The 24,660-nt window shown below is 39.5% G+C and overlaps 1 pseudogene; it reads left to right on the top strand.

The window, feature by feature from the left end:
- Positions 1-12,058: 12,058 nt before the first annotated feature.
- On the top strand, positions 12,059-13,270 carry LOC136163489 (histone-lysine N-methyltransferase SUV39H2 pseudogene; annotated as a pseudogene).
- The last annotated feature ends 11,390 nt before the right edge of the window (positions 13,271-24,660 follow it).

Raw genomic sequence — 24,660 nt, 5'->3', positions numbered from 1 at the left:
ATTGGTGATGCTGCTGCTGCTGCTAAGTCACTTCAGTCTTGTCCGACTCTGTGCGACCCCATAGACGGCAGCCCACCAGGCTCCCCCATCCCTGGGATTCTCCAGGCAAGAACATTGGAGTGGGTTGCCATTGCCTTCTCCAATGCATGAAAATGAAAATTGAAAGTGAAGTCACTCAGTTGTGTCCGACTCTTAGTGACCCCATGGACTGCAGCACACCAGGTTCCCCCGTCCCTGGGATTTTCCAGGCAAGAGTCCTGGAGTGGGGTGCCATTGCCTTCTCCAGAATTGGTGATATGAATTGGTAATTTATTGCAGCAGTGTTTATACTAGCAAATAACAGGGAACAACTTAAATATCCATCAAAAGAAGACTGATTAAATAAGTTAAGGCACATATGTGTTAGAAGAAAGAGGCAGCTCTATGTGTCCCTGTAAAAAAGAATCTCAAAAATACTAATAGACGAAAAAATGAAAATATCCTTGTTGAATAATTGTTGATATTTATTCAACAATAAATATCATTGTTGAATAATTGATGTTGAATATCAACATCCTGTTGGTTTTAAGAAATAGAAAAGAGACTTTCCACAGTATAAAAAATAACTTTTGAACTATTATACCTTTTGGATTTGCATTGTATACCTATTAAACAAACCAAAATAAATGACTAAGGAAATAAGAAAGAAAATTTTTTTTCCAAGCCCAAATTCTGCAAATAAAGTAGATCTGTTCTGTCTCATTTCTGCTCTCCCTCCATTCTTACCAGGAAAACCCCTAGTATAAGGTGGCATCCAGTGAAGGCAGGCCTGTTTGACTCTGATTTTCTCTTCTCCTTCCAGCAGCTTGAAATTTTAGAAGAAAGAGAAGAGGAAGAAGGTGGCAGGGCCCTGTGAGAGGGCGCTGGAGAACATGCTGTTTTGCGGTTTGATCACTGTGTAAATGTGAATTGAGGAGAGCTTCCTGAGGTTACACAGGAACCTGTACTTCTGCTGGGAGCATGGGAAAAGGCAAGAGGGGCCAATGACCCTTCCATATGGTGGGTCAAGAGATGACCACTTCCATAGGGGAAACTCTCTGACCGGGCACAAGGTGAGTGTTCAGCCCAACCACTTGGGGCTCCTTTTCTTAAGAGCTATGTCAATAAAGCCTAGTAGAAATGTAATTCGGTAACATTAATACTGGAAAGTCTCAGCTAGAGCTCTCTGACAATTATTTGAAAACATGACTGTGGAATCACTTGAAGGAAGAATCAAGCATTTGTACCTAACACTGTAGTTGGGTTCAGCACTTGGAATATGGGAGTTAGCAGGTATGGGTCTATCTGTGAGAGATGAGAGACCCTGGAAAGGGTTCAGCCTTTCTAGTCTGTTTCATCAGGAATGATGTATATATCCACCTCATTGAAGCAATATGAGGGCTCTTTGTTATAATTTAATCAAGAGTTCACTGCAGAGACTTCCCTGGAGGTCCAGTGGTCAAGATTTCACCTTCCAATGCAGGGGATGCAAGTTCAGTCCCTGGTCGGGGAGCTAAGATCTCACATGCCTCATAGCCAAAAAAACCCCAAACATAAAACAGAAACAATACTGTAACAAATTCAATAAAGACTTTAAAAATGGTCCACAGTAAAAAAAAATGCTGTTAAAAAAAAAAAAAAAAAAAGAGTTCATCATAGCAGTGAGCACAGAGACAGGATCAAGAACTCATGGCCAGTGGATTCTCTGCCAAAATTACTTGCCAGCTCAGTCACTGGGATTCTTTTCCAGATGGCTTCTTCATGGACTCGGCAGAGACCCTTGAGTGGGGTCATGAGAGAAACCCTCTTCCCACTGCTGATGCGAGGCTGGTAAATTAGTGATACTGCTCAACTGAATCTAAAGTCAAGACACCAGTCCACAAAAGGCCAAGATCACTGTGAAGGCAGATGTTTAACACAGTAGAGATTATATTCCTCCGCCTAAAAATATCCTACTTAGAAGAAAGGAGGGCTCCGTTCCAGGCTCCTACTCTTGAGGTTTTTATTTAAAGAATACCCTATCTTAACTCGCAGCAGAGAGGCTGAAGATTAAAAATTAGCCACTGTATAGTAGCTGAGCAGTAACAATTTTTCATAAAGGTTTTTACTACACATTTGGGATTATAATTTCAATATTATGCAAATGCATTTTATGGATCCGTAATACAGAATGTGTACTGGCGTTAATGTACATTAGTGAGCGAGCACAGAAATGCTCCAAATGAGCCATTTTGGTGTCTGCTTTCAACGTGTATTATGAATAATAAGTAAAATGTTCTGGTTTAGAACAAATAATATAAAATCTGAATTCTTCTTGATGTTCATCAGTGATACAGCCCTACGCAACTCCCAAGGAATTCTTCCATTGGACACAATTAAAAACTGGCTCTTAACCAATATATTTCGTTTATGGCTTTTCTTCTTGGATGGGCTGTGAAAGTAAGATAAATGCTTTTAATAGGGAAAAGGGTGGCTTCCTCCTGTTGATCAAATCAGGTGTTAACCAGATGAGTGAGTTAGGAAGGGCGTGAACCCTGACATGTCAAGATAGTGGCTCAGCTACTCCTGTTTCTAGAAGTTCCGAGTATTACCAAGTGAAGAAACATCTAAACAGGGCACAAAGCTTGTGGCATATATTTTCAATTAATAAAACTGTACAGATTCCTTGCTGTTAACACAAAATGTTTTAGATGAGATAACTGCTGTTCTAAAGTTATTTAAATAACATGTAAACAATGTTCCTTAATAGTTTGTTACAAGTCTTGTGATCTAACCTGTGTACCCAAGTTGAATTTTGTCAGATGTGTGTTTTCTTTAACTCTGTTACTGTGTCTTTGTGGGTGGTTACAGGTTAGAAAAGATGTTAAAAAACTAAATTGGAGGCTCTTCCTGAATGCACAGGCCTGAGCCAAACTGCTCTCCAGGCTTTCTGAAATAAAGCTTAAAAATGGTTCTTTCCTTTTTATTTTTATTTTTTTTCATTTATTTTTATTAGTTGGAGGCTAATTATTTACAATATTGAAGTGGGTTTTGTCATACATTGACATGAATCAGCCATGGAGTTACATGTGTTCCCCACCCCGATCCCCCCTCCCATGGTTCTTTCCTTTTTAATTTCTTTAATTTTTCCACATTCTAATTTTGCATGATGGCAAAGAAAGTAAGACTAAGCAATGTCACATGTACTGAAGGTGGTAGCTGATTATAAATAATGCCAAATTTCTGTTTGCATTGATTTATTTAGGGCCTTGGGGTCTATTGATCTTTCTCCTTCCATGTGTGTTTAATACCTGCCTCGTTCTTTGGCAATCTGCAGGAAGGCAAGGTTGCACTGTCTAATAATTATGGCCAGGGCATTCAGTCAAGTAAGAACAATGTAAAAATCTTCTCTCTCAAACGTCTCTCAAATGTCTCTTAACTTATGTCTTCTAAAATACCACAGATTCCATGACTTATCTTCAAAATGATAATAAAAATATCCATGTATTGGGTTCTTATCGTGGTGTTTTATATATGCGTGCATGCATGCTAAGACACTTCAGTCATGTCCAACTCTTTGTGACCCATGGACTTGTCTCAATTAAGTCACAAAGTAATCTCCCAAAGTAGACTTTACAATCCCTAACCTGGAATTTTAAAAGATCAGTACAAAGTCACATAGCTGTGTCGGCCTCTCTAATTTTGCAACTCAACTTCTTGATACTATATAGCCTTGGGTCCGCTATTAATATGACTTGGCTTCATTTACCACGTACGTTACAGCAGTGGCATTTGGTCCTTCTATCTGACATGGACAGTACAAATAATGTTAAAGTCTGATTCAATTTCAACCAGTCATTACATCACTGTTGTCTACATTGCTGCAGTTGCTAACTGCTTTCCATTTCTCCCTGACATTTCTCTATTCTAGATAAAAGTCTGTGGAAGGAAAGATGGATTCAGTAAGAAGGCGTAAGCAAGAATTCAATAAACGTGTGCTTAACAAATAATACAGGTTTTTCAGTTCTCCAGTCAAATTCAACAGAAAGTCATTGACTACCTGCGTATTGTAAGGTATGGTTTCTGTTTTTGAGTCCTTAAAATTTCAAAAAGAACCAAATGAAAACCTATTAGTAGCCAGCAGCCCTTCCAATTATTAATTTACAATCAGTTTTGAAAGGAGCTGAGTATATTGTGTCCTAATTTAAAAATGAACTATTGGCTATAGGCCAGTAAGCAGATAAGGCTGCTACTTGGAGGGTGAAATATGAGATGCTAAATAATAAAGGCTGAAGTACAGTGGAGCAGGCCTGAGGAAACAAGTAGCATGTCCATTTGAAATACTATTCCCAGCACCATTTGTTGAGTCTTTTCTATGCACTGGCCCTTCCCACCATGTCTTAATTGGCATGGTACCTTGTAAGGTAAACATTATTGTCTTCATTTTGCAGATGAGGAAATTGAGGCTTTGGTAAGCTGTCTAGCATCCCATTGTTAATACGTGGTTGAACAAGGATTTAATTTACGGTTTGTTTGATTTCAGACTTCCCTGGTGGCTCAGATGATAAAGAATCTGCCTGCGATGCAAGAGACCCAGGTTAGATCCCTGGAAGATCCCCTGGGGAAGGAAATCGTAACCACTCCCGTGTTCTTGACTGGAGAATTCCATGGACAGAGGAGCCTGGAAGGCTATAGTCCCATGGGGTTGCAAAGAGTCAGACATGACTGAGCAAGTAACACTTTCACTTGCTTGATTTCAGAGAACTTGAGAGAGAAACAAAGATAGGATAATGATTTTTAAAGAACGAATCTCAATTTTCTGAAATCCTGTAGCAAGACTTGCCTTTATTGTGGTCTGTATCAAATTCTGATTTGTTATTTCTGGCCTTCTTATATGACCCCTACTTAATTAAAAGCTCTATTTGGGAGTAGGAAGCACGTGCAAATGATTTTTTTTTTCCATTCTTCACAGGCCTTGTTCAGTGCCTGGGGCAAAGTAGATCTTCAAGGGAGGTATTTCATTTATTCCTCATATGTTTACTGTTTACTCTGGCCAAGTCCAGGAAAGAGGACAGGGCGTGCCCTCCAGAAGCCTCCAGCCCAGTGAAGAAGGAGGTTAAAGAAGCAAGGCTGTCACCTGGGTGTGGATGCGCTCTGAGAGGGGAGGCAGAGACATCCATCCAGCTGGAGGGCTTAGCAAAGGCTTCCCAGAGATATCATCCGAACCCACTGCTGGAGCATCAGAAGGAACCAGGTGAAGAGAGCGGGGAGTGCATCGCAAGCAGAGGGAACCAGCAGGAATGAGTGAAGGCCCTCCAAAGTGAGAGAGGCACATGAATGGCCTGTCCCAAGGAGCCCAAGTTATCTCGATCTTGCTGTTGACATGTGGGGTGAGGGGACTGCTCTGGGCAGGTAGGGCAGGGGCAGAAGCGGACCAGCATGAGAGATGGTGGAGAGGTTCAGTAGGATCGTGTCCCGTGCTAAAGTGCTTGTGCCATATCCTGACCATTCAGACAAGCATACTTTAGCAAGATGATCAGCTAGACAGCGGAGAACAGAAAGAAAGGGAATAAGACTGGTGGCAGGAAAGAAAACCAAGGAAGAGATCAGTGAAGCTGGAATCGTGGAGCGGGGGCAGATCTTGCCTACTAGAGAAGAGCAGACCATTTTGTATGTAATTTGGAAGAACGCACAAATATTTTATCGTTATTCTTAGAGCTGCCACCTCCCCCAATCTGTTTTCTCTCTTCGTTAATTTGTGGGGACCACCTGGACTAAAACACTGAAGGAATCTTCACTTTGAATGAACTTGTGTTCAGGCATCCCAGTGTCGTTCCCAGAGCTGCATCGAGGCACTTGTTATCTTAACAATCTCTCTGTGGGCAGAGGTAACAGAATCACAGGAATTGATATCAACAACCCAAGTGGAATACCTCAGAAAGAAAGAAATATTATTTTTGCTGATGCATATATTTTATTTTGAAAAATCATGAGGATCTCTATTAAGAAATCATTCTTCCTTGGCATTGTGTTGCATGCTTAACAACATACAAGGTAAATATGCTAAAATTGGTGTCTTTTTCATGAAAACCACATAACTATAAAGCTCTTTGTTTTCATCCAACTGCTGAAAACATTTGTGTAGGCAATTTCAGTAAACATTTGGAGAATTGGAAGTGTTCTCTCCTACACATATGGTTCTTTATGAAGAGGTAATTTTTATCTATGTTCTACTCAATTGAATATTTATAAGTCTGTTTGGCCTCAAAAGTACCTGATCTCCCCCCACCAAAATACAATCACCCTGTAAAACTAAAGTGAGATTTATTCAGTTACCCTTTAAGAACTTTGTGAGTTATTTTTGTTTCCTCGCTATGAATTTATTCCCAGTACAATCCTAAATTTGTCTAATTTGCTGTGTTATTGCAATTAGTCAATTCTCCCTTAGTTACCCAAATAATAGCCTTCTAAGTTTGAGGTTGTAAATCACTCATCCATTAAAAACGCCATTTCCTTGTACTGCAAATTCGATTCATTTAGAAGAGAAAAAACCATGGCATGGAATAGAATTATGCAATGTCATGGACACATTAACATTTGGATCAAAATTTTACATTGTGTCAGCCAGTAAACGGTATAAATGGTACAGATTTGCAATAAATAATTGTCTATTAATACTCCGGCATGCTGTAGCAAATTACAGTCGCACTTCAGTAAACACAGCTGTAGGTAGGCCGCAGGGCCAAGGGAAGCAAGTGCCACGACTGGTTTGGCTGGAAGCAGACCGTCATACAGGGATGCAGGCAGCTCTTTTCCGGCAAGGGAGAGCTCGGCTGTGGATGAAATGCCCAGTTTTGTAAATGCAGGAGGAAGACCCACTGGGCCCTTACTACAGCTGGAGCATGGGACGCCATAGAACCTATAGGAAGTGTAGGTACTGAACTCAACGAGGGTGTCCTTCGTGTTTCCTAAAGGTGAAAGGGATGGCAGCACCTTTATTAACTAGAAAACACTTCCTGATGCACAGGACTGACTTTGGGGGGAAATCAGCTTCTGGTCGGAGCAGTCACTAATTTGAATGTCAGTTACGGAGCCACTAAGGGACCCCTGAAGCCAGGCTCTCCCCAGAGTCTGCCTTACGTGTGGCTAGATTTAGGTCCTCCTTCCATAACTCCCCTCTAGAATCTTCCTCACTGGACAACTGAAGAAACTAAAATCAATACCATTTTCAGTGTTTGGCTTAAGACTCTTAAAAGTGAAAGTGTTGCTCAATGTATCTGACTCTTTGTGACCTCATGGACTATAGCCTGCCAGACTCCTCTGTCCGTGGGATTTTTCCAGTAAGAACACTGGAGTGGTAACCATTCCCTTCTACAAGGGATCTTCCTGATCCAGGGATTGAACCTAGGTCGCCTGCATTGCAGGCAGATTCTTTACCATCTGAGCCACAGAGAAGTCTTAAGCCTCTGAAGTCCTGTCAAAATGCAAACAAAGTGTCAGGCATGACTGCTAAATAGATATATTCACATTTGTTAACATCTTGGTCTGCAGCAGATGATCAAATAGCCAAAATTAGTGTGCTGAGTAGGATGAGCTGGAACTCGGGACAGGTAACCTTTCCTCCGGGAGAGGGGAGAATGAACTGTTGCTCAAAAGACATCATGCAGGTACAGGGCACAAAAAGCAGCAGGGGGGCACTCAGAAAGGATAGGAAATGAATCACAAAAGTGGCTAACATTTGTTCAGTTCATTTGTGAGAGCAAGTACTGCCGCTATTATATCATCCCTATTTCCCAGATGGGAAAATGGAGGCCCAGAGATGTTAAGGAACCTGCTCATCATGAGTACCCAGCCAGTGTGATGATTATACCAAAGAATCAGGTGCCTCCAAAAGCTCATTTATCTTAGTTCATAATTTAACCCAAGACTCTGTAGGAATAATAGAATTTACTGATCTTAAGACCACATGGTTCAATTAATTGAAATTGTGACTTAGGAAATGTCTAAAATATTCTAGATTCAAATCAAAAATTAAATTCCTTTTAAAATTTCTATTACTATCCTATTTAATATCACTCCGCTTATAAAGAAAAAAAAGTCCTCTACTTGCCTCCAAATTTAGTATGTATTTATTCTATACCTGTACATTTAAAATAAATAGGAAAATTAAAGCAGCCTTATATGTCATATTTTAACAGAAATATCAATGTCTTTAAAAGTTGATCATCTAGAGAAATATGATTTTTCTTGATTGAACTGAATGCTATTTCCATCAAAATTATAAAAAAAATTATTGAGCACTTATTAAGTATAGGGCATTGTCCCAGATTTTAGAGGACTGCCTAATTTTGTTTTTCATGTCTACTAAAAGCTGAGCTTAATTTGTAGCTATTTTTTAAGAATGGGGAGCAGCTGTGACTGATTTATTTAAATACTTCAGAACATTTTAAAATTGTTTTTCTAATTCACCAGAGAATCATTAAATCCTTGTGGTTGTATACTCTCTTGAGCAGTATTAGTTTCTCTCTCATGTTTAGACAATTGCTGTGGTCTCATAGCTGTGTCTTTGCCAACAATAGCTACTTTTTTCTGCACACCACTAGACTAATCCTCATAAAAGTCATTTTTATGACATCATTCTCCTGCTCAAAACTTTCAGTGGTTCCTCACTTTCAGCCAGACTCTCGAGCTGGCATTCAAGGACTCTGCCGTCTGGGTACTGCCTATTCTTCACTGCATATTTCCCACTGCTTCCTTTTGCAAACCCTCTGTGGCTGGCACACCCTCTGACCCCAAGAATGCTGCACCTTCTAGCCAGCATTTCATTTCATCAGCCCCAAGTGACTCTACCATTCTCTCCAGACCCCCTCTTACACACTCCCCACATCTTTGAAATTCTTTTTTAAATTATCTAAGCACCTTTCCTCTCTAAAACCCACAATTTAACATTTGCCACAGAATGATAAAAAGTTTTACAGCTGGCAGGGACATGAGTGGGGCCATTTATTATTATTTTTTTACAAGTCTCCTCTCAATCCTGATTTAGTGGAATTGCACTGGATTAAGGATGAGAAGACCTGACTCTACCATCTTTTCCACAGCTGACCTTGGGCCAGCCACATGAGCTCTACGAGATTCAGTTTCCACATCTGTAAAATGGAGATATCTTACCTATCTGCTCCACAAGTTTGCTTTGAATGTCAAATGTGATCATGCATAAGAGAGTGACTCATAAATTATAAAGAACTAAGTGCTGTTAACCATTTCAGATGTCCTCGTACACAGCATAGCCCTCATGTCTGCCTCACCCTATCCATGTAGTTGGGTGGAGCCAGTGAGGACTTAGCAAATGCTCTTAAAAAAGATGTTCCTCAATTCAAGGGTATGTCTCTCAATATTTAAGAGAAGTTCACGTATTGTTCATTTTATCCCTTTCAGATGGCTTTTGGGGTTGTGGAAAATTCTGCCTCCTCTTTCTGCCATATAGGAACTGGCAAGATTTCTCAAATCAGCAGGCTCCACCTAGTGCTTAGAGGTATGACCTTAATCTTTAACTGTCTTTCTCCCATAGAAAATGGTAAACAAATCTTTGTTGGAAAAATGAATGAATATTCACTTCTTATCTTTCAGTAAGAATATGATAACTTTTGGTTATTTATATTTACACTTTCAAGTACATCTACTCATGTTATTTCCACCACATTCCTCAAATACACCTATCCTCAGTACTAAGTGTTCCAAACATATAAACACTATCATAAGTATGGAAACCATTCACTGATTACTTTTCACATTTCCTTGCTGGATGTATGCTTTAGAAGGCTTAAAAAGATGATCTGTCTGGTTGAGAGGCTGTTGGTCCTCAAAATGTTCTCATCTTTTAGCATTGAAACAACAGTAATGATTTGCTTCATTTGTGCACTGCACAGCAACGACATGAGCTAATTGCATATCTACTATGAAGTAATGTCTATTATCACATGCATAACTACACATTAATTCCATTGGAAGCACTGGTAATTACACAGTATGTTACATTAATGCCCCTGTGTTATCATCTGATTGCCGTATCATTCATTCAAGTGACCTCTGTAAATCTGTTTCCACCATCACTTCCTCATTCTGGGCCTCTTTATGGCACTTTATAGATTATTAAGAAAACAATCAATTAATCAATTAAACTATATGGTTAAAACTATTTCTGGAAAGGAAGATCTGAGATGTGATCTATTGCATTTCTTTGATCTGTTTTTCATGACTTCTCCTTTACTTGATATACACACACAACTGTAAATAGAGCTATGTTCCATTTCTTTTTGTGTGAGATTAGAACTGCTTTAATTTTGGATAGAGACACAGAGAGCTTTTGATTAAAAATTCCTTTTAAATTGTTCTGGGTCACAAACAGAATCACAGCCTAAACATGTTTAAGTTCACCCTGAAAAGTGTCAATCAGATTTTCACACCAACATGCTTAAGAGAGGCAAGTTCACATTTGCAGCTGAAACCTGAGTTTTCTCCTAGTCAGTTTGCATCTATCTGGTTACACCGACCTGGAATTTTCTACTATCAGCCTAATCAGACCATCTCCTCTTCTTACAAATTCTACTTTCAACTGCAAATTGACTCCAGCCCAAGAGATGAAAAACCATCAGCATTTTCATAGTTAATGACAGGGCTACAAAACAGAAAGTAACAGCAGGAATCTGAAGCCAGTGCTTTTATTGGACTAACTAACGATATAAATAAAATGGTCCCTGACTGAGCTTCAGAGAATCACTGTCTCTTTATCAGGCTATAGAAAACAGATCCAGGAGGGCAATAAATACGGCACATAACAGAGTGGAATTAAATGATTAGGCCTGAATTAACACCCTGTTTCTGAGCCTCACTTAGTGTTCCATGGCCCCAATGAAACACTGCAATTCACAAACGCTCAAGGCCCATTTAATTTTTATTTCAAGCTAGTTCAGAAGAAGGGATTACCTATAACTCCCCCCTATTCCATTGTATAACTCTTGAGGTAACAACACTGATCCTGTCTAGATAACTGTGGGGAAAATAGAATGGGCCATAAGAATCACAGTGTCTATACAGAACCTTGCCTATAAGAAACCACATTCATTAAAAGGGACTAATTTCTTGTCCCTGTGAAAGTGACAAGGCTACCTCTGATGGGAAATTAATGAATTAATTAAATCAAACCTGATTATTTTCCATGGTATGAACAACATAACAATGTCAGTCCACATTCTTTTTGCTTTTTGAAATGTGACTTTAGTATGACAAAGAACCTAAGTCCTGACTACACAATGGAATTTAGTATCACCTTGGAGGCTAATACACCCCATTCCCCATGACGCCATGCAATATAAGGTGAGTTCAACTTAAACCCTCTATGAAGGAGATTCTGTTCTACACTTTTCCATTTATATTAACTCAATGACTCTAGACATTAGAGGACTTCACTACATCAGTGAAGTACTTAGAAGATGAAATATGCACCAGATGAAACTAAGGTATAAAGGCCACTTTGAGGGGCAGCGGGTGGCTCCGGCGGATCCTTGCGCAGCTCGAAGTCCATGGGCACGAGGGGGGCGCGACTCCTTTGTGATGGTTTGAGCGGGACGTTTGCGGTCGGGCTGGCTTTGGACTGGGAGCGGGAGGACCCCGGTGGTGTGGGTGTGACCTCAGTGTCGGAGGAGCAGAGAGAGGTCGGGGCTATGAGCGGTGTGAAGGCTAAGAAAGGAGATGAGTGAGGATGTACTCCGATTTGGACTCACGGGGAGGACCGGTTCCCTGTTGGAGGAAATCCCACTAAGTGGGTACTGGAGGCGGTAGCCCCTGGCTCACGGGAATCGTCATCCCCGCCGGGAAGGAACTTGCGTGCTATTTCTGTGGTCCCCAGAGAATTCGGTGCTGAACGTGCGTTTGTGCGCGCGCTCCAAGACTGGAACTTTCAGTGCCTTCTGAAACGGAAAGGTGATTTCCAGCACTGCGCCTCTCCGCATGGGTTATGGACTCATTATCGCCCAACTTCTCCTCCGCTAGGGCTTGGTGTGTCCCTTGCCTAGTTTCACTTGATACTCTTCAGGAATTATGTAGAAAAGAAAAGCTCACATGCAAATCGATTGGAATCACCAAAAGGAATCTAAACAATTATGAGGTGGAATACTTGTGTGACTACAAGGTAGTAAAGGATATGGAATATTATCTTGTAAAATGGAAAGGATGGCCAGATTCTACAAATACTTGGGAACCTTTGCAAAATCTCAAGTGCCCATTACTACTTCAGCAGTTCTTTAATGACAAGCATAATTATTTATCTCGGATAAAGAAAGGCAAAGCAATAGCTCTAAAAGAAAATCACAGAGCCTTGAAACCTGCTGTTGCTGAATACATTGTAAAGAAGGCTAAACAAAGGATAGCCCTGCAGAGATGGCAGGATGAACTCAACAGAAGGAAGACTCACAAAGGAATGATTTTTGTTGAAAATACTGTGGACTTAGAGGGGCCCCCTTCAGACTTCTACTACATTAATGAATACAAACCAGCTCCTGGAATCAGCTTAGTAAATGAAGCTACCTTTGGTTGTTCATGCAGAGATTGCTTCTTTGAAAAATGTTGTCCTGCTGAAGCTGGAGTTCTTTTGGCTTATAATAAAAATCAACAACTTAAAATCCCGCCTGGTGCCCCCATTTACGAGTGCAACTCAAGGTGTCAATGTGGACCCGATTGTCCCAACAGGATCGTACAGAAAGGTACACAGTATTCACTTTGCATCTTTCGAACTAGCAATGGCTGTGGCTGGGGTGTAAAAACCCTTGTGAAGATTAAAAGAATGAGTTTTGTCATGGAATATGTTGGAGAGGTAATCACCAGTGAGGAAGCTGAGAGACGTGGGCAGTTATATGACAACAAAGGAATCACATATCTCTTTGATCTGGACTATGAATCTGATGAATTCACAGTGGATGCAGCTCGATACGGAAATGTGTCTCATTTTGTGAATCACAGTTGTGACCCAAACCTTCAGGTGTTCAATGTTTTCATTGATAACCTCGATACCCGTCTTCCCCGAATAGCATTATTTTCTACGAGAACTATCAATGCTGGAGAAGAGCTCACTTTTGATTATCAAATGAAAAGTTCTGGAGATGTATCTTCAGATTCTATTGACCACAGCCCAGCCAAAAAGAGAGCCAGAACTGTGTGCAAATGTGGATCTGTGACTTGCAGAGGTTACCTCAACTGAATTTTCAGGAAATAGAACTTATGACGATTATAGTGTTTTTTCTAATGTTAACATTTTAAAAGTATTTCGGACTTTTTTCATATTATCAAGATTACACACTACGATGATTTATAATTCATCTTTCAGACTATTGGCCAAATAAATGCATTACTGATACTTTTGAAGAGAGGCACATAGGGTCACATAACTAATTCTAAATATACATATTCAGTGGTTAGATACCAAACATGAAAGGAAAACTATTTGCAAATCAACAGATATATACTTAAGAGGAAGTCTATGTGAATATAGAGAAATGCCTCCTTCAGTGTTTGTTAAACTGATGATGTAACAGTTGCTAAGACTGAACATTCAATTTGCCATACACCTTGAATTTAGAGAAATAGAGTTAATTCATATTGGGCAAATACACAAGTTCTATTTTTGTTATTGTCATTCCTGTTTACCTACTTACAACTCTTTGTACTTGTATTTCAGACAAATAGGTGATACTGAATTATACTCTATTTTCTACTTTCATTAAAACATTGGTATCTTAATGATATAAAAAAAAAGTAAAAGCCACTTTGAATACCTGTGACTTGAAATGGTGTATGTGTATATTTATAAGGTAAGGTACTCAGGAGTTGAAAGGTAAGTGAGCTTGCAGTATTGAGCACTTATTAGATGCTTAGTGCTCAACTCTTCTCTCATTTGGTCCTTACAACATCCTATAAAGTAGGTATGATAATCCCCATTTTATGATTGAGGAAATTCTGGCTCAAGTAGTAGTGTGTATCTGCCCAAGTTCACAGAGAAGGTGTGACATTCAAATTCAGTTATAGCTGATTCCAAAGCTGTACCTTTCCATCAGTACTATGGTGTCCCTTGCTTAAGACTGCTAGTCTCACTAGAGATTTGACTTAGAATCTTCTAGAATAACCAGAGAGGCCAGCCATCATGCTGGGAGTCCTGAAGGGTAGAGAAAGAATCAAAGGGTTTTTTTTTTAAATGAAGTTCCACGGGATCCAGACATTTAACAAATGGAGGAACTCTCCCCTGCAAAGTCCAGCCCCCATTTCTTCGAGAGAGATAAGCTTCATCTAAATTATTTCATCTGATTGATGACTGTCATTTATAACTATTGCTACTTCTCTCTCGGGTATTCCTTTGGAAAGTGTGTATAAATTCATTACACATTCTAATGTATTGTCTATAGATTATAAGATAAAGTCAAGCATGTATCTGCTGATACTTTTTAAGTTGACCTGTCTTTATGCTTAGAAATGTCTCTTAATAGTAGGCTTCCCTGCTGGCTCAGATGGTAAAGAATCTGCCTACAATGCAGGAGACCTGTGTTCCATCCCTGGCTTGGGAAGATCCCCTGGAGAAGGAAATGGCAAACCACTCCAATATTCTTGCCTGGAGAATTCCACGGAAAAAGATGCCTGGTGGGCTACAGTTCATGGGGTTGCAAAGAGTTAGACATGACTGGGGGACTGTCATTCACTCCCCTGGAAAGTAGTTGAATCTGACTATCCAAGTTTGCTTCAGATTGTGAGTTACTGACTGAATAGAATCCAGGATTTAGCTGTTGTTGTCTCCTCAAGAAGCACCATGACCCTTGACTGGAATAGAGCAGGAGGAATCTTCCACATTCTCAGGAATATGGAGCCTGACCATACCCAAGTTTTCCCTGCGAGTCAGCTCATTATAGCATATGGTGGTGTACCTGCCAGTTCGGGAGGAATCAAACCTTCTCTTCCTTGGTGTTTTTGGACAAAATTACTGTAATCCTAACTCAAGTATATGCTTGAGTACCTTCAATGAAACACACTAACACACACATATTTCTTTCATAAAGGAATTTTCATGGACTGGAATGAGCATTGAAGATTACATTGTGAAGCTGCAATAATGATTTTTTTGTAAAGATGATCACTAGTAATTTACTGATGATAGATTCACTTCAGCTTAAGAATGTTGAACTGTGTCTATCTGTTAAATTATGATTAAATACTTAATAGGCAGAAAAACATCTAATTTCATGTTCTATGCAATATCCTTATACATTATTAGTACCCAATAAAGTAATTAAAATGCTTTTGACACTCAATTAATGTTACATGGTAATAATTACATCTGTTCCTTTATAAGTGATGAATTGCTTGAAATTTTGTTTTGAGAAAAGATCTTTGTTTACCAAAAAGAGTTATTAAAATGGTTTCAGTGAGTTTAAATTATTGATTTTTCATTCCTTGACCAGCAGTTCTTAAGAAGCAAAGGTCTTGATTATAACAGCTCATATCTGTGTCTCAGCTTTCGTGATTGTTCTTGGCTAAAGTTTTTAAAAATAACAAGACCCCTGATATCTTCTGGTCTAGACTTAGACAGAATCCCAGGCTTTCCCTTGACTTTCACTTTTCTATTGTAATTAAAGTGAAGTGAAAATCTGTCTCCACTGTGTCAGCAATAACAGCCAGACTGTCTTTGAACTAGAGTCCTTGTCTGCTTGACACCACAACAGACTATGGCTTCAAATACCTTGTTTGATTGAGCATTTGGTTGAGCAATCTGAGCATTCTCCATCTCCCCTGACCCGATTTGCTTATTTAAGTGGCTATTTGAAGACATAACTTCAGTTTTAAAAATCCATGTAAAAATGAATAAAACTTGGAACAAAGTAATGGACTACCAGTGTGTAAATAATAACAAAGAATGGTTCCTTTAAAATAGTAAAATATCTCCATTTATGAGTGAATGGCTAACCATGGTAGAGACTACAGTGCCATCTTTTTTTAGCTGTCTGACTTTTCTGTGACTTAGCTTCTTCACCTCATGTCAGTATTGTAACACCTATGGGATTGTCATGGAAATCAAAGGACATAAGAAATGTGAATTGTACTCTAGAAAAAACATAAAATGGCATGCAAGTACAAGGTACTTCTACAAAGAGTTCTCAGTAAAAAACTGCCAAGGATTTTAAGTTCATATCCTTAATATCTCATTTTTTATTTCCCATTGATAAAACCCCTGCCCCTCTGGCCTTTTTTTCAGATCTTATAAACTTGGACCTCCTTAAAATAATTAATCACTGATCCCATGAATTTTAAATCTGTGATTTCACACTGCAAAGCTCCCTCTAGAATCATGCTTCCTGACCATCTTCATTTCTTCAAGGTCTAAACCCTTTCATTTGAGTTTGATAACATATTTTTCTTTTGACCTGGATTTTGCAGAAATAGGACTGTCCAGGAAACTATTTTGTCAGACCTTCTACTTTTCTGATCTGACACTAGAGAAGCTATCTTCCCAGGCAAATGTACAAATTCTCTGTACCTCAGGCCAAATCTCAGCTCAAAGTTCCTCTTTATTATATGAGACTTATTATAATCGTGATTTGAACCCATTCTGTTCACCTTCAGTATTTATTTACCTGTTTATCATTTATCTACCTTCTCTGATATGTCTGTTCCACAGGAGAAGAGACAGTGCTTATCTTTTTCACCACAGTCCTCTGGGCATAGAATACTTTCTGGACCACAGTAGAGGCCCAATAAATTGTTGACTGACCAGATGAATGGCTATAAATATAAAAGGTCACATTTGATATCACTAAAGCATTTAGGTCTTAATACCATTTTCTCCTTCCTTAAATAAAAACTTGACATTTTTTCTAATCCCTCACAATAAAAATTTCATCAGTGAAGTCTTTAGCAGTATTAATTCCTTGCCTCTGTCACTGTCTTTCTCAGGGCCTGAGGCTGAATCAAACATGACTGAGGTTTTCAAAAAATATTTTTTTAATATAATGTTAAAATATACTCACTAGGGGAAGGCTCATAAAATTCAACTTCAGCCACAGTCTGGGCTATGGGTTGTCAAGTGCTGCGTAAATAAATCATTAAGTCATTTTGGCATCCTGTGGGCCAGAGGAATAGCTCCCTCAGTATATTTAAAGAGATTATGATTCAGAAAGAAACAACAGCAAAGTGAGTGATTAAATGTGTCTTCTCATATTATTCTTCTAGAGTTTGGACAGGTTCTTTGAAGTGGTAATTGTCCATTTACCAAGGGCAGAACTGTTTTTTTCTCTTTAACTGAAATCCCTTGTGGAGTGAAAGAATCCATTCCAATATCCACGGCAAATGCCTCCACCTACTTTGCAACTATTCGTGCACTTGAAAGAGGAAAATACAACCCAGCAGTCAGAAGAGTGGGTTTCAAGGACAGTTTGTGGCTATGTACATGTAGCACGGATTCAGACAAGTCAGAGCCCAAATGAAAGAATCATGGAGGACAGTGGAGAGATCTATGTGATGCAGGAGTCTGGGGTGGGGGCTGTTTGATGGCTAGATTATGTATCAGCAGCCCAGGGAGGGTATCCAGACTAGAACTCACCTATGTTTTTTTTTTCTCTCTCTTTCACACACACTGTGACCATCTGCTTCCCTGGTCCAGTCTCCCCGGCCAATCCAATCCAGCTTGCTCAACTGCTCAATGCAATGGCCTTCGGAAATTTGCCAGAATGAAGAACACAATAAAAACGATGTGATGTGTTTCTGAATCCTTCCCCTGACCTCAGAAACGAAAAGGAAAACCAGTTCTGAGGTTTGCAGAAAGCTCTTTTTCATAAACATAAACTGTGTAACACTCAGGGCCAGTGGGGGCAAAATTGCTGCCTGTCTTTTCAGAAGAGATGATTAAGATGGTGTCCCTGCTGTAAGAAAGTACGAAGGCCAACTCATTCAGAGGAACACCTCCAGATCTGATGTATGGGCTACCTGTGGGACACAGTCAGACACAGAAACATCAAGCAGACCCGCTTGTACCCCCCTAGATCTGAATGCGTGCATATGTGCACTGCCATACACACACACATACTCAGCAATCTCCTTCTTGACAAACATTCCTTTTTTGCTGCTTTTCTTACGTGTAGAACCATGGCCCCAGATTGAAAAATCATGCTGTGTGTTTACTAAAACCCAGGCCAGTTCAATTGTTACCCTCAGGAAGAAATTTCTTATCTGAGTACTATCTGTATCTGTCTTAGTCAATAGCTGATAGACCCTTCTTGGGTTATTAACCAGTTAGTTTTTCCCAGAAAGGAGGTGATTAGCTTCTAACATTACTCAGGGTGTCAGGATTTGCAGGTACCAGATTCTCTCATTCTAGTTTATTTTTCATTTAATCTTCAGATTTTTCCACTCCAGCTACCAGCCAGCTTCGACTTAGTAACGTATTTTTAACTGTGGCTCCTGGTGGTGGTGGTCTTTGCGGGGGAGGTGGGTAACAACTCAATAACCAACATAATGATGACAGAAGTGACCAATTTTGCATTAACCCGCATCTAGGCGCCAAGCTGCCAAAAGCCAGAAACAGTAAAATAGATTCCAGGCAGTTACAGGTTAAGGATCATTTGCATAAATTAGCAAATTTTGCAAATGAATTCATCTAGTGAGAAGTAAGACACGGGACACTGCATTTTAATAATTGACATTCCACATGAAATGCAATGTTCTTGGGGAGGAAATTGAGCTCCAGGTTGCTATTAGAGCCAGCGGAGCAGCACGAGTGGAAAGAAATGCCATCCCCCATTATGTGAGTTACTGCTTCTGCATAACAACTACCCGCATTCTGATGGACTTCTTTTAATAAAAGTACTAGTGCGCGCTCACCGAGAGGAAGAAGCGCAACGAATCTTCTCATCAGCAGTATCAAACAGGAAATGAGAATAAAGAGTTCTTTAGGATGCGGCCAGTAACTCTTTACATTCTCTTTCCAAAGTCATCTTTCATTTTCCCTTTGGTTTGGCAACCGGTCCCCACCCCCATCCTTTCCAGTTTTATGAAACACTTAGGAGATTATTTAAAATATACAGAGTGTGGGTAAATATTTTTAATTATCCAAGTTGGAAGTTGTCTCTCATCCTGTTGCTTAAATTACAAATAAAGATAAGTGGGCAGTTTTGCTGCCTCCTTCTGGCCTAATTTGTTTAAGAACATGCCACATCACAAATATTGGTGGGAATGCCAAATGAATGCCTTTCCTAAGGTGTTAGCCAGCCAGCCAAAGTCAGGGTATCCAGAATGTCGGAAGTACAAACTGCTCACGTGTGCAGTCCAAGAGCTGGAAACAAGTCTGCCCTTAATAACTGTTTCCAGGCATAATTTATAATTAACATAAAATGAATTAAATCACTCCACTGGATAGACTTTTTTTCAAGTTCATGTAGAGTAAGTGTGTCATATCAATTAATTCTCAATGAACTGCAGCAGCCAATAAAATTTCTCCCAGACACTGGTAATAATCCAAGATATTGATGGAAGAGGTATCATTATTAATATGGGTATGAGCCTCAAATCATCTACAGAGAACAGTGTTCCTTCTGTGGAAAGGGAACACAATTATTGCTGGCTGCTTTGTTGTTCCTTCCAATTTGTTAAGCTTTCTGTCTGTTCTTACTTTTCACACTGATAGGCTTTTAATTTTGTCGGCACAACTAGATTTCCCTAGTGGAGCTGTCTGTTTTCACGGGATAGCTAATCTGAAAAAGTTAATACACATGAACAAATTAAACAGATTCAAATAGAAAGGATGGACTATATTGCCCATATAATTGAGACATTTTCAATGGCTTTTTACATGTTCACAGCCACAAATAATATAATACTATATATATATATATATATATATATATATATATATATATATATATAATAATGAATGCAACCAGATCATCTGGCTGTGGAATTCAAACAGGCACCTTAATTGCTATTTAGGGGGAGGTTTTCTTTTTCTTTTTTTCCTTAATTAACCAATTAACTTTGGTACTATATAGATAAAGCCCCAAAGCCCAACATGTCTTTGTTGATAACATGTAATTATAAAACAAAGGAACCTACGGCCATCTGATTCGTCACTTCTGAGCTGTTTTAAATGACACTTTCCTGATTCACCTTGCTCTTCCTAAACAGTAGCACCTGTTAACCATAAATGTTTATGATTTTATGTGCATCTTTCTTTCACCTAGGGAATACTCCTTGCTCTCAGGTTAAATAAGTTTGATCGCCGTAGAGGACAATCTTTTGTCTGTGTCTTCCTCGGCACGCTCACGGCAATATGAAATGAAGGGATCCTGACGAGCCTGTTGGCATGTGAGATGAGCTGCTGTGGCTCTTCTTCCAATAAAGGGTATGTTCAGACGTGGCTTATTTATAGACCAATAAAGAGAAATTTCCACTGTTCTCTTCGGCAGGCTGAGGATAAATAGCTCTTCTATGTCTAACATTTAATGTTCATAGACAAAAAAATAACTCCTTTGAATATGAAACCCCTTTCCTATGAAGAGGAGAAATCGTTGACTATGAAACAATGGAGGGTTCAGATATAATCTTTCCCATTTTAAAACTGTTTTACTAGATTTTGTTTTCCTAAAAGAGGCATTGTAGACTTAATTTGGTTCCTGGATGAAGCATCAACTCACATGCTCTGAGAATTTTCTGTATAACCTGAGAGCTTAGGGCTCCACAGAATGAAATCGGAATAGCACCAAATGCCCTCTGACGAGGCTGTTACTGCTGGGTTGAGTATAGCAAACGCTTTCTGTTTTCACATTCTAGAGCGAGGAACTGCATAAATTATCCCTAATTCTTGATTTTGTGATGAAGTAGCCATCTGCTCTGATAGTACGGTGACAATGATATAGGAGTGAATACTCTGTGCTTGGTCTACTGCACAGAAAAGGACAATAGGACATATTTTAAAATGTCAGGATCCATCAGAACCATATTCAGGAAAGTTCACATTTATGAAAATAGATAGCATTGAAGATATATCATGATGCAAATCTAATCATGGCTACTGGGCAGCTGAATTAAATTAAGAGCAAATCTGAACGTTTCCAATTAAAAATGTGTTATTCCTTTTCCTGCTGTGTTTGCCATATCTATAAAAAAGATGCCTTATTATACTTTTTTTGGGATATTGTATCACAAAGACTGTTGGCCTGCCTCTCCCTCTGCTTTGACACATGTATGTGGAATTCTTAGACTGTACATGTATGATGAGTTTGGCTAGTTCCAGTCAGTTATCAGTGAAAGCTGTGTTCACTACTACATATGTGGTAAGGAAGATGTATCACTGGTGTAGAGACTATTGAGAAATCACCAGCGTGTGAGCACAAGGTATATCAACAGATTAGTGAGAGGTCTGTTTTCAATGGCCCCCTTTGGATTTATTCATCATCCATTCATTCACTCAATATTGAATTCTAAGATGAAAATCTAATCATGTATTGTCCTGAAATGAAGCCCACAGTGACTTGGCATTGACTCTGGAAGCAAATCAAGCCACTGTCCATTTCCCCAACCTCACATCCCACTCCTCCTACCCCCTGCAGTGTCACGAGAGCCAGGCTCAACCACTTGCACATTGCCTTTGTCTCCCAGAAGATAGCCTTCCACCAGGGGGTCTTCCCACTTCCTTTATTCCAATCTCCATCCAAATTAACAAGATTTTCTGCTTCCTTTCTAAAAGCTGTCTCAAAGGTAAACCAGGCCCTTGTCAAGGAGCCTTGCTCTCCAGTCCTTAGTCTGCTTCTTGTCCTTCCTCCAGACATGCAAGAGATTAGCTCTTGATTTTCTTACCCACTTTGAGAAGAGTATCCTCACTCTCCTGCCTCTCTGAGCAGTGCCTTTCAACCCTGGATTCCCTTTGGAAGGGAGAGCTTTGCTTCTTCCTCAGAATATTCCTAGAGTTTCATGCCTGGCACCAGGAAAAATCTCTTATTCAAGTGAAACCCTGCTTCCTGCCCACATGCTGTATGTCTTTGACCTTTATCACCCAAACAGAAAAATAATACTTTTACCAAAAAATAATCTTCATATCCATACAACAAGAATAACTTATAAAAAGTGAGGGAGAAGGAACTATTTTATGAAACAGTTATATTCTGCTTATATATGTCTAATCATAAGCATGGGTGCTATATATACATTTAAATATGTTTCATTAAACAGGCAGTTTTAAAAAATAGTGACATTGAAAGAGTCTGTATTTTCACAGAATCAGATGCAGTAAGTTTGCATCACTTGCTCAGAATGCTGAAAACTCCCTGAATCAAGCAGGTGCTGTTCACTTTTCACCCATGTGCTCCCATCCCACGTGATGGGATCTGGGCAATGGGCCATGAACAAGAGGCACTCCTGGGCTGAAACATTCAGGAATCGTGGGCAATGCTCTGAGTCTCTTTTCTTCCACCATTATAGAAAGGAAGGCATGTACTGAGGTGGCAGGTCCAAAGGATACAAACAGCCTGAATCTTTGTGTCCCAGTATGGAAGGTGAAAGAGGAGAGCGAAAAAGTTGGCTTAAAGCTCAACATTCAGAAAACTAAGATCATGGCATCCAGTCCCACCACTTCACGGCAAATAGATGGGGAAACAGTGGAAACAGTGGCAGACTTTATTTTGGGGGTTCCAAAATCATTGCAGGTGGTGATTGCAGCAATGAAATTAAAAGCCGCTTACTCCTTGGAAGAAAAGTTATGACCAACTTAGACAGCATATTAAAAAGCAGAGACATTACTTTGCCAACAAAGGTCTGTCTAGTCAAGGCTATGGTTTTTCCAGTAGTCATGTATGGATGGGAGAGTTGGACTATGAAGAAAACTGAGCACTGAAGAATTTATGCCTTTGAACTGTGGTATTGGAGAAGACTCTTGAGCATCCCTTGGACTGCAAGGAGATCCAACCAGTCCATCCGAAAGGAGATCTGTCCTGAGTAGTCATTGGAAGGACTGATGCTGAAGCTGAAGCTCCAATACTTTGGCCACCTGAGGCAAAGAACTGACTTATTTGAGAAGACCCTGATGCTGGGAAAGATTGATGGCAGAAGGAGAAGGGGATGACAGAGGATGAGATGGTTGGATGGCATAACCAACTCAATGGACATGAGTTTGAGTAAACTCTGGGAGTTGGTGATGGACAGGGAGGCCTGGCATGCTGCAGTGCATGGGGTCGCAGAGTCGAACACGAGTGAGTGACTGAACTGAACTGATGGAAGGCAACTCCCTTGAAGAGTTAGATGACTCACATTAGGATTTAGCACGAACAAGAAATAAACCTTTATTATGCTGAGTAACCGGGACTCCAGGATTATATTTCCACCACATCAGAGCCCATGCTACCTTGACATAAACTTTTCATTATCTCAGATGCCAACATACACAGAATATGGAAAGATATTTTAAAATTGATTGAGGTATTGATATAGGGAACCATACCAACTAATGTCAGTTTTTATTAAGATTCAGTTCATCTTATCTGAATATACTAGAGACAAGGAGAACATCAATAACTAGCCTGAAAGCGTTCGATGCAGGCATATTATTTAAATTCATGTGAACTTTTATCACTGGAACTCTAGACAGGTTAAGAAGTTGGACTCACACCAAGAACACGTGCATTGCAGCAAATCATTTTGAAGACTCAATAGAAGCTTTAAATATAGGTTATGTAAAAATGAAACCTTTTATATCTAAATTTGATTTAAGCCCAGCAGTTCAAAGAAGATTTAGGGTACAATTTGTCTGATGGAACTGCTTGAGGCACAGATCTATTCAGTTTTGGAAAATACATTACATATTGAAGAGACTGCTTTCCTTTCTATGGTGGATATATAATCCACATTTAGCTACTCATCATCAAATTCTTCATCTTTGGAAAGTTGAGCTTGAATATCTTCTCTTTGTTGCCCACTACTAACTGCTTATAATTTACCTGCCTCCCCCACATCAGCCTTAAAGTATTGAACCAACAAGACAGAAGTAGTTACAGTTTTCAGGATGTTTCTTTGCCTTCTGTGTTTGCTTTTTTTTTAAACAGAGTATACTCCTAAAAATGTTTTTTTATAAAAATTAAGTAGTTGTGTGTTGGGAAGATGGAATGAAGATGGGATGGGAAAGGAAGAGGGATTGTATCAGAAAATCTAAGATTTGTTATTGTAATTAAACATTAAATTTGACTCTGAGTTTCTTAGTAGTCAAAGTAAGGGGGCAACCTGGTAAGTTTTATAGTTTTGTTTCAATTTTGACAAACATGATATTAACAGCAAGAGTTACTGGTTGGTTATTTTAAAATATATCTTTTTAGCCCTGCTTGCTTCCCTGGTGGTGCTAGTGGTAAAGAACCTGCCTGCCAGTGCAGGAGACATAAGAGACACAGGTTTGATCCCTGGGTCGGGAAGATCCCCTGGAGGAAGGTACGCAACCCAGTCCAGTATTCTTGCTTGGAGAATCCCCAGGGACAGAGGAGCCTGGTGGCAAAGAGTCAGATAGGACTGAAGCAACTTAGCACACATGCACATATCCTACTGAACCAGAGGAGGTTGTTACAAGTTTTATCTCCATGAAACTAAATTAACTTACCA

The sequence above is a fragment of the Muntiacus reevesi genome, chromosome 3 (genome assembly GCF_963930625.1).
Source record: "Muntiacus reevesi chromosome 3, mMunRee1.1, whole genome shotgun sequence".
NCBI lineage: Eukaryota > Metazoa > Chordata > Mammalia > Artiodactyla > Cervidae > Muntiacus > Muntiacus reevesi.
The sequence above is the reverse complement of the archived record's forward strand: the minus strand, read 5'-3'. Positions and strand labels throughout refer to the sequence as shown.